Raw genomic sequence first — 12,023 nt, forward strand, 5'->3', positions numbered from 1 at the left:
ATTCCTTTCTAGCTTTAATTAATTTATGGGGGAGATTATTTTTCACTCTTTATAATCCTCATTCTAATAAATATAGTATCAAGCACTCAATGTTCCAAGGGAAAATAATCTTCCACTAAATGTGGTGTCAAGCACACGTTGTGCCAGGCAATAATAATCTTACTGTCGACAATATTGTAAGACCGTCCACTAAACAACTTAGATGCATTCTTAGTTATGATCTTACTGTGAGGAGCCAATACACCATGTAAAATTTAGATAAGATTATTATTGTCTATTAACGATGAGTTAAAATAAGCCAAATAAATTAGAAAGAGAGTTAATAAATTTACCGAATTAAACACATGGATCATGTTGACGCTTCACCTTCAACTAAATATTGAAACTTGATTAGCCACTCATATTAAACTAGGAGTAACAAGGTAAAAATAAGATGAAAGAGAATTATATGAAATGACGATCAAATTTGGATTTAGAGCATCGAATTAGGGGGGCAGTCCCCTATTTATAGATACAATTGGTAAATCATGGCTATTAGATGAAAACAACTCGAATGCTCAGGAGTGCACCACGTACCAAGCTTTGATTGGATAGGACACGTCACCAAGACTGCGATTCGGTGAATTGGATATGACGTAAACACATTTTTTCATGTTGCCATGTCACCAGTTAAGGCAAAAATCAACTAGCATTGATTGAGTGTATTGCATGTATCGTAAGCTAATTTTTTGGCCCAATAGGATACTATCACATCATCAGTCAACGCAACAGGATGTTGCCACGTCATTGGACAGTGCCATGTTAGCTCGGCCAACCAAAATCCTAAAATTATGATTTTGCCTTTTATGAACTTCTTATGATTTTGAGCTATTCTAAGCTAAAAAATGGTATCTGTTTTGCTATTCGATTTTAATCATGAAATGACTAAAATATCCCTAAAATACTTAGATTATAACAAAATACAAAATCAAAGTTTAAAGGGCTTAAATACATAAAAGTAAAAATGTTACAAGACTTGAAGTGCAAAATAAGGATTTTACCATTTTTAAATATACATTCTCTAACACTTAACATAAGTTGTTATATTTCTTAAGAATAAGGCATAAGGGCACATTCTTGCATTAAAAGCAGATGGTTATAGGAATCAATAAACACAAAAATTATGATTCTTTTCATTATATTGATACATAAACGAGTATTAACTGTTTTGTACTTTGTCTTTTACATTAATTTAGAAGATCTTATTAATCTTTTGATTGAAAACCTTTTTTTCCACAATAAATGCTTTTGATTTAATGTCTTTCTATAAAATATTTGTTTGGAAATCTAAAACCTCACTTACTAACTGAGTTATTGTCACTATGTATCTCTTACTTGAACTCTGATAATGGTGGTAAAAAACATATTGACAGCTAGCAGATAGATCTATGTTAATAGGACTAATTGTACTTTAGATGTTATTTCACGAGTAGGGTGGGCGAATAACGTTTTGGATGCTAAATCCATCACATAACCTATTCTTATTTTCTAAACTAATCTTAGTGGGAAAATCTAGTCAAAGACAAAGAGTACAGTGCACATGTACCAATTTAGCAATTAAAGTTATTTTCTCATTAGAATTACACTCCTTAACCAGCGTTCCTTTTGATGATCAACTCGATAGTTTGTTTAAATGGCACATTTTGATGCCATGTACTATATTATCAAATATTGATGTGGCTAGAGCTTTAGTAAATGTATTTGTAAAATTATCTATGCAATGTATCTACTTGATATCGATCTTCTTATTTTGTTAGGGCACATGAATATAGAAGAACTTCAGTGAGATATGCTTTGTTCTATTTCTTTTAATATATTTCCCCCTTAGTTGTTTTTCATATATCATCATTGGGATGTCCGCGCTTCAAGATTATTTATTAGCACGCTGGATTTATTGGATGATGGACTAAGTATACGCATTCTCTACTTGTTTCATGCAGCACAAAGATCTCAAAGTGATTGGAGCACGTAGATATAAGACTTTACTTCATAGATTTTCAAGAAATCACTGTTCTACTTTAGCAAAAACATATTTTGTCTATGAACAAGGTTTATAAGAATAAATAACATGCATATGCATAACCAACAAGACCTAGATTTATGGTTAGTGTCAGAATTATGCCAATGATGGGCTAGTTAGCCCAACAAAAGAAAACATTTAGAAGTTTTTTTTAATAGAGTTTCATATGACTATTGTAAGTCTAATCGAACTCCAAGAGTTATGAAGTATTTTAGTTAAGTTTCTTAGTTTACTTCAATCACTCTTATTAGCTTTTATATAAACACACTTATTGTATCTAAAGTATATGTGTGTAATAATATATAGAGAATCCAAAGATTGAAAACAAGAGAAAAGGCGGTGGGCTCTTACAAAGTGATCTAAGGGGATTTTCTTTAATTATGATTATCCTCTGACCATAGGCATAAAGTGGCAAGAGGATTTTCCATGAGATTATCCTCTGTCTTTACAGTGACATAACCTTGTGTTTTACTTTACATTCAAAGGTCAAAAGATATGCTTTCGGATCTCTCATTAATTGTATGTTGAATATGAATGAAAATCAATTTTAGTATCAGAGCCAGATTAGGTTATATTCTGTTTTGAATGTATTTGCATTAGACATGCCATGTTCTTTGATGAAATATGTTTTTGGCGTGTAGAACATAGTTTAATGGTATGTAATGAATCACTCATCATTAGGCCTTGATTTTTGGTTTACAATCACATGAATAAATGTAGATTAAATCTGGATTTTTGTATGAATTGATATGGCCCAGCTTATGAGAAAACAAAAACCCTAATTCATGAACCTGTAGGATTCGTTTACTTACAACTTTTGATACAATCATTAATTCTCTATAACTTGATGTCATTAGAAAGAATTGATATGGCCTAGCTTATGAGAAAACAGAAACCCTAATTCATGAACTTGTAGGATTCGTTTACTTACAACTTTTGATACAATCATTAATTCTCTATAACTTGATATCATTAGAAAGAATTGATATGGCCTAGCTTATGAGAAAACAAAAACCCTAATTCATGAACTTGTAGGATTCGTTTACTTACAACTTTTGATACAATTATTAATTCTCTATAACTTGATATCATTAGAAAGATTATTAAGAGATCTTTCCAATGATACATTGTGCGCATAATTTTGAGTTATATGGAGAGAGAACAAGCCAATTGAATTTCTAGTTTGAAATTTAAAAATTTGGATAATGCATAAGACGATGAACAGTGCTAGATCCACCATATCACCCACCATGATGGCGCGTGAATCACAGTACTATACTATATCAGAAACAAATTAAGATATAAAATTAGGGCAATATTCTAAGTCGAAAGGTCATCAGTTGTCATTAAACAATTACTAACAATAGGTCCATGTATTATAGCCTTAGTCTCTTCAAGTAGAACAAATAAAACACTGTAGAGCCAGCTGGTTAAACCAAGTGAGCCGATGTGCCAGTGTGAGAGATTTAAACCAGCTTGCCGGCTTGGTCAACGCATCATTGCTTGGTTGCATTTGACCCACTTTTGTCTTCGGAGAGTGAGATACATGCTGTAACACCCCAAATCTAACACGTGCGGAGCACGTGAAGAAGGAGGTTACTCACAAATCATAATCTTTACTCATAAGTTTCAAACTGAAATTCCTCAAATTCTTATTCAAATAAATCCATAAATCCAAACGTCAAATACTAAATAATCTCTCTCGAGGACATATAAAAATAATAACAAAAGTCTCAAACTCCAAATTACACGTTCATAATAAAAGTAACTAAATAGAAACACAAGTTTATTCCTCTTCTTATTCAATAGCAAGCGGAAACTGGAAATCACTAACTCCAAAGCTAAGTGCACCTCTCAAAAGAAACTTAATCTGCAAAAAAAGTAATGACGAGGGGTGAGCCGTCAACTCGGTAAGTAAAACCATTCCTAACACACTAGGCCTATCGATACCAAAAATATTGCAAGCCTTCTTTTGTTTAAAGCATATATCATAATCCATAATTTTCATAAAACGATATATCACAATAACATAAGATAAATTCTTAATAATTCAGAATATTCAAAAGCATATTTACTTACGAAGCAAATCATGTAATACGTATACAGAAAACAAACAGGTTAGCTCATGTCACATAGTGTCACCTATAGTCCCGGTGACCCGGCCAGAAACATAATCAGAATATCGTGTGCACATTCAGAACAGAAACCCAGTACTGGTCCAGACAGATATATCGTATATTACGATCAGAATTAGAATCAGAATCAGAATAACTATGGACAATGAGCCAAAACATTAAGAATCTCATACAATCATCAATAATTGAAATCAAACATAGGTACAAAACATTCGTATCAGTTTCATAAAAGTTCATATCAATAATTTAGGCTTGCATAACATTTTATAAATAAAATCATAAAAGTAGGCATGTAACAAAATAACTTACATATTCAAAAGCATTTATAAAATACTTTGTTAAAAAGAATTTAGCTTTAAAACATTTACATAAAACTAATTTTATTATCAAAATCAATTAATCCTTTAAGTAGTATAAAAACATTTATACTTATAACAATAATATCAAAATACTTATACATATCCAGTATACTAGGAATGAAGTTACTTACCTCGACAAATGAACTTGGATTAACACACCTCTAAGCTTCTAAGAGCCTCAAACACCTTCAAAACCTTAAACAAATACAAGATATGACAATCAATAACTTATTCTAAGAATTTGATTTTCTAATTCATACCCGTACAGGTCTGATTCTCGGAATTTTAACTCTTAATCCAAGTCTCAGAATGATATAAAATCCTATGGAACCATTCTGGACATCCATGAGTACCCCATGTAAAATTTACAAGAGAATCCGATATCAAAAACATTTTAAAAACTATTTACTTCTCAGCAAATTCGAAACTGTTTTCACATAATCTAAACCAAACAGAACGGGTTCCGTGATTTTTATAAAATAAAATACTAATCAGAAAATTATGAAATTAAAACTGCGAATCCTAGACACATATATTAACATACATATAAACTTTCAGAATTTTTTGAGTTCATTTGGTGGTACAAATAGTCTTGTGAATCTGATCACAATACTGGAATCGTGGATTTCCAGTGCAGTGGTTTCTATTTCCAAAATACGTATAAAATTGAAAACGAAGTTGAATTTAATGAAATAAAATTTAATCAAGAAAGCATACATGTCTAGTTTCCAGAAATATAAATTTTATAGGAAAATTCGTTCAGAAAATATAGCTTTAAAAATTCGAGATACTCATGCTGTTCAGAATAAACGTTGTGAACTTACCCGTCGCTTTGAGTCTCTCCTAAACAAAGGTTTGAATCCTAAGATTTGGGTAGGAGCGTAAAGAGCAGCAGAGAAGAAGGATAAACGTTGTGAACTTAGGGTTATGGAAGGGGGAAAAGTATGTATTTATAGGGGATCTTAAGAAACCCTATTCAATAAGGAAAAATAGCCCTTTTCCAAAATGATCTCATAAATAACCTCTATTTAATTAGTACCCCTTTCTAAATAAGGGTTATAGGCCACCCATAATTCTCAATGAAAGCCCAATTTCCATAATTTAATATGTATGGGAATTTGTGGCGTTACACATGCGCTATCTTCTTAACTTCTATTTTGGCGCTATTTATGGTAACTATCTTGTAATTTTATCGTCTTTTATTTTGTGATCTAGAAAACATTTATTGTTTATATTAAATTTTTTTGAATTAAATTCTTTTGAAGATGTTTAAATAAAACAATAATTTAAAAGTGAGATAAAATTTGAGAAAAATAAATTTTTAAATATTTTGAGATGCGATTGATAGTGTTATGCTTTTATGAGATCTGTTTCAACATGATAATATATGTGCGCTCCTAAAAATGCATATTGGTAAATTATCTAATACTTGTTGAGATAATTTATATTGTTTGTTTTAAGACAAGCATGATTGTTTTATTAATCCATATGATGATCATGATGAATTGATTTATGAATTATGTTTTTATGTCAAATGTAATCATTTTAATGAGAACACAAGAAGATTAAAATTTATTGGGATTTATAGGGTAGTATTGTTAATGTATGATATATCTAGAAACATTCGGTTAAAAAGACGATAATAATCTAAGAAAATTGGGTATTTAAGTGGGACTATTAGACCCCACCGATTTCCTAGGAAATTTTATGGTGTATTATTCACATGAATAAATGTATGGAGGCTACTTTATTCCCATTATATTTATAAATTCATAGTGAGAGTTCGAATATTAAGATTCTATGAATAAATAATAATTGAACTAAATGTTTTGAGCAATAAAATATAATTACGTTGATTTAATGTTTGGAAAAGATGATGATTGAAAGCCTCGAAGACTTTTTGATTCCAGTCCTCATGTGAAATTTTCATTAATTTGGTATATGGTTGTGGCAAAATATATTAAATGTGTATCAAATGAATACTATATAACATTGATTGAATTTATTTTATGATTTGGAATTAAATCATGAGACTTTAAATAAATACTAATTTTGAACTGGTGCATACCACTTCTCTTTAGAAGATAGGAGCATTCTCTCATCTTATTGCTGAGGAACATATTTTATGAGCTTATTAATAAGTCCAAGATGTATTAGGTTGCTCATAAAATAGAGCTCAAATATGCTAGACACATTGTAAATGTCAATATTAGGTCCAGGCAATAAAATGTCCAACCCTAATAGTCGGGACAATATGAGAATTTATATAATGCATAACCTTAAGGATTTGAAGAATGGTGCCAATAGACTACTAGAACTTCTAATCAAATATACATAGAAAATGGGCACCTAGAGACAACTAATACTTTTAGCAAACATCATATGATTGATACTTGTTTGAGAAAATAAGTGCATAGAACCAGTAATGCTTTCTAAATCAACTTAACAAGAAAGAGTTTAACTTGTGGAAAGCTTCAAGCTTTGAGCATAAGAGAAAGGGTAATCTTTCCTAGTGGGAGTTTAGGACTCAATCCTCATCTCAGCAATCTAATGCTAGAAATTGCCAAATGAGGCAAGCATGCTTAGAAAATAGAAGGACAATACATAGATGCTTACTCACCATGTATTTCAATTACTCGCTCGTGATTGCATTGAACAGAAATAGACTAAGTAGCCATGACTTGGGACCAGAGATAACAAAAAGGTTTTGAATTTTTGTTCTTTTGTAATTGTCAAAGGAAAGGAAAGGACAAATGGAAATATACTCGCTGTAGAACTTAAGAGTATAAGCACCTGCAAGTTGGTATTGCGCGGTCCTTATTTTTCCAATGACAAATATACAACAAAAACTTAGTCTTTATCATTAACCATCTAAGATTTTTACTTTTGAGTGTTTTTTAACCACTTTTGAAAAGAGGTTTTATGAAAAGTTGATCATTATGCATCATTTTGTGGTGATAATGTACATATTAAAATTTGGCATATTGGACTGAGACAAATGGCTAAGTTCACTAGAAAGAGAACATTGGGCTCACTCGCTACAATGATAAAGCATATATGGAATAGTTGTTTAATATAGAAGAATAACTTGGAAAATAGTAAATGTCCATTTTGACACTTAAAGTAAAAAGAATGTAAAGGCTAAGAATGAAGCCTTTAGTGATTACATTTATGCATATATCAAGTTTAATCTAATCTTTATGATCTCCTATAAATCAGTTATATTACGTTACTTTAGGTTTTTCTTGAATATGGTAAGGAATAAACATGAACCGAAATATGCATATCTTTCCAAGTAATTCAGAGCACTATATATAAGAAAGATATAGATAGATAATTGATGATTCTTATAATAACGCACTACTTGGAGTAGTGGAAATTAAGGGATAAGGCATTATGAGAATTGATAAAGTAATAGTAGCACATAAGTTTTTCCAATATGTTATTTGGAGATACTCTATTTAATTGTATCTTAAATAATTAACTAATTTCTCATATAATGAGTCACTTAAGTATTCCAGCTATAGGTAAAGTTACTTCAAAATTCAAAATTCAAAATTCAAATAAGCAAATAAAGCACGTGTTTAATGTTAAATGAATGGCTAAGATAGTGGCTGGATTCTAAAACCACAAACTTGAAAATTTTGAATTCCTAAGCGTCATAGAAGTTGATAAAGATATATCCTAAATTTTGATTTGGATTATCCTTTTTATGATATCACTTTTGAGTTAAGAATTGAGTATAGGTTAGATTTACTAAGAAATCTTGATTCTAGTATGAACAAACACCTAATGGGACCAGATAACTCAATTCAATGGGAATAATTGAAAAAAAATCATATATCATCTTTTAGAGACTGAAAGGAATTTCTTAACAATTATTTCATATTGTGGTGATAAGTTAGGATTATTTGTACAGAACTGTCACTCTAAATGCTAAGAAACTATAGATAAAAGCAATTATTAATAGATAAAGTCATTAAATGACAATTATGTCCGAGTTACAGTTGGTCAATTGTTGAATAAACCATTACAAAGAATAAGGTTGTGCATGTGTAAAGCGATAGGCATAAGTACAATATGGACTGTTAAAAGTTATATCTAAGGAGTTTAAATTAGAAAGAAACTTTTGGCTAAGAGGTTTCTCTAAGGCAATTATTTCTAGTCAACTTTCACATGCATTCATCGTCATATCAATAGATGTAATTAATGCATCTCAATAGAAAATCAGAGGAAGAAATATATATATGGAACAAATACTAGGTGTTGTTGCTAAAGCTTTTAAACGCATAGTTGCACGCTCAAAATAATGTTGCCAAAACTTTTAAGCTCATAGTTTACTTGCTCAAAAGAATTTTATTAAAGATTTTGAGTGCGTAGACTGTATGCTCAGAAGGCTTTCGCTAAAGACCTTAAGCACATAGTCGGGTTGCTCTAAAAAGTCTATATATCTATATTGTCTATGACATTCTCTTAAAAATGGAATCTTAATTTTCATCAAGCCTTATTTATTTACAAATATTGGATGATTTAAGATAGCCAATGCATTTATACTTGTAGATGATATTTTTAGATGACTAGAAATTAAAAAAAGAAAAAGAAAAAAGATCTTTTCAAAACCATTGGTATTGATTATCCAATGAAATATGGGCAAAGCTACTTATATTTCAGGAATTTAAATACAAATAGAATCCTTTAAGAAATTTTTAACAATATCATAAGAGTGATATTTAGATTAGAAACATCCTTAAAAGATTCAAAATGATAAATTGAAAGCTAAATGGATACTCTTGTAGATATGAAAAATGTATGGCCTTGAAGAGTCCTTTACAAAAAAATAAAATGTCTAGTGTTCTTTATTTCAATGCCAATAATGGTCTCAGGTACACTGAGATGCACAACACTTGATATGTACTATGAGATTGATAAGAAATACTAATCGAATCCTAAATAAAGCATTGAGTTTGTTAAAGAGGTATTTAGCATACTTTTATGGCACTGTGAACTACACTTTGTATCTATGAGAAATTTGCGCTTGGATACCAACAAGTATGGCAATCTAGATGAGTGAAATTTAACCTCAAGATAAATGCACATATCTTAGGAAAACATTAGTGCTATTACATGCGATATTAAGATAATAAACATGCATGGCTTTGTCCATAACGAGGATATTTCTATACGCATATTTTGTTTAGTAATCTTTATAATATCTTGAGATCATCATAAATACTTAGAGACTAATGATTGGAAATGATAAACCAAACAAAAAGGTTTTACATATAGAGGACATTGATGTACCATATTGATAAACAAAATATTGCAGTTTTATAATATATATGCATACACAATATGGTATAGATCAGTAGAAAGGTGTGAGTAGAGATGTTTAGTGGTACAAGCTTGACCTATTATCGATTCGCAGGCTTGTTGTCATATATTAAGAATGTCATTGCTAGATATTCTTATAACACCAAATTGTTAACAATGAAGTACCCAATTAGTACTTAAAATGCGTGGTTAGCATAACCACATATATCAGGTTGTAAAAAGATATGTCGTCAGGTTAAGACAAGCTATCTTACACGAGAGGTCACCTCATTTGCTATAGCAGCAAGCTGGGATGAGACATATAGAATTACAAAACAATTAGATATGTGGTATATTGTCTTGGAGTTATGTAATTCTAAATAATGTGTCGCCTCAACTAAGTCAAGATGAGGTCACATTAAGTAAGTTATTAGACCAACTACAATACACTCCATTTTCATGGAAACTTGATTTAAACTAGATATAAGTTTAACACCTTGTGAAGGAAAGTTTATTAAAATTCAAGCCAGGCACTTTTAGTGGCGACTAAACATAAATATGTACAGTGAATAATTAGACATATGCTCTTTATTAAAATATAATTCATTATAACTGTGATTCATATCATGCGCACTTATTATGGTCAATAGGGAAAATGAGTGAAGAAAAAACTTAATGAATCCTTACTTCCTCATTATGTAAGTTCCTTCGAGGTAAATATGAACCTTGGTTGGTATCCTTAGTCACCGTCAACTATATTTTGAGGTAAAATATTAATGTCTGCTACTTTAGAATGTTATCTATGGCTTTGATGTTATGCTGCTTGTGAAAAATGTCTAAGAAAGCAATTGGTTTAGAATTTTCAAAATGTAAGTAGAATCAAAAGTTTTTTTTTTCTTACATCTGACTAGTGTATTCACCAGTCGCCCAGTAGTAATCCATATAGAGATAGTTACAATTGTGGATATATAGAGCTTATTGAGTCAAGCATATATTTACTAAGGGATAAAATATGTTTAGATTGAAGTAATAAAAATAAAATCTAGGATACATAAAGAACAAATTTTCTAATCTCTTGCATTTGTTTACAATTAATATTTCTTAATATTTTAGCTCCAACTTGTTGTTCATAGGTTACATGTTGCATTTGGCTAATGATATTGTATTTAAGGCTTCAAACCTTATTACTCTCGTTACTTTGTTTATAGTGTCACCTATCACGTGCGAGAGAGATGTTGGAATTGGCGCCCCATAATAGGGTAGATTGGCGCTTCTATATCAACATACCTATTGTATCTAAAATAAGTATCTAAGAGGATTTTATTTAATTATGATTATCCTCCAACCATAAGCATACAGTGGCATGAAAATTTTCCATGAGATCATCTTCTATCTCTATAGTCACATAACCTCATTGTGATCAACTTTTGTAATTAGATATGAAAATTTACACTTCTAGATCTCCCACTAATTTTATGTTGAATATGAATGAAAATCAACAATTAGTTTATTAGAATAAAATAAACCCAAATAAATAGTTCCACAAAGATAAGGAAAAATATGTTTAACACCATCCTAATGTTGTCTAGTTAGTTTAAAACTAAATATGTCTAGTCTAGTACATTGGGCTAAATACATTAGAGCGACGTTCAACTATGGTAATTTAGGACTAAGTACTTGTTCATCATCCTTTTTGGGACAAAATAGGTCTTTCTTAGGACAAGAATTAGACTCTCATTAGGGTACTCAATGGGTAAGCTTTATTCATATTGAAGCATTTTAATATCTTTTTAGTATACGATGGAAAAAGATACGATGAGACATGTGCTCGGTCTATATCTCTAAGTAGTATCTAGTTGTTTCTCAAAATCTTTCATTTTAAACTCTTTTTTTCAAATAATCAGTAGTCTTTTGGAAATATCTGAGAACAGACTCAAAGGGTTTAGGGGGTTCGAGATGGCCAGTGGAGGTAATTGGTGAAGGGATAAAAGGCTTAGACACAACATTTCGTTGGGAGTCGGTGTGGGGGTCTAAGGATGGAAAAGAGGAGGAGTAGTCTGAAGAGGTAGAGGAAAACATCATACAAGCCAAAGGTGGGGTTTGAAGTGGGATTGGGGATGGAGTCTCAGTTTTGCAATGTTTGGCAATCCATCTGAGTTC

Source organism: Citrus sinensis, chromosome 9 (assembly GCF_022201045.2).
Source record: "Citrus sinensis cultivar Valencia sweet orange chromosome 9, DVS_A1.0, whole genome shotgun sequence".
In the NCBI taxonomy this organism is placed as follows: Eukaryota; Viridiplantae; Streptophyta; class Magnoliopsida; order Sapindales; family Rutaceae; genus Citrus; species Citrus sinensis.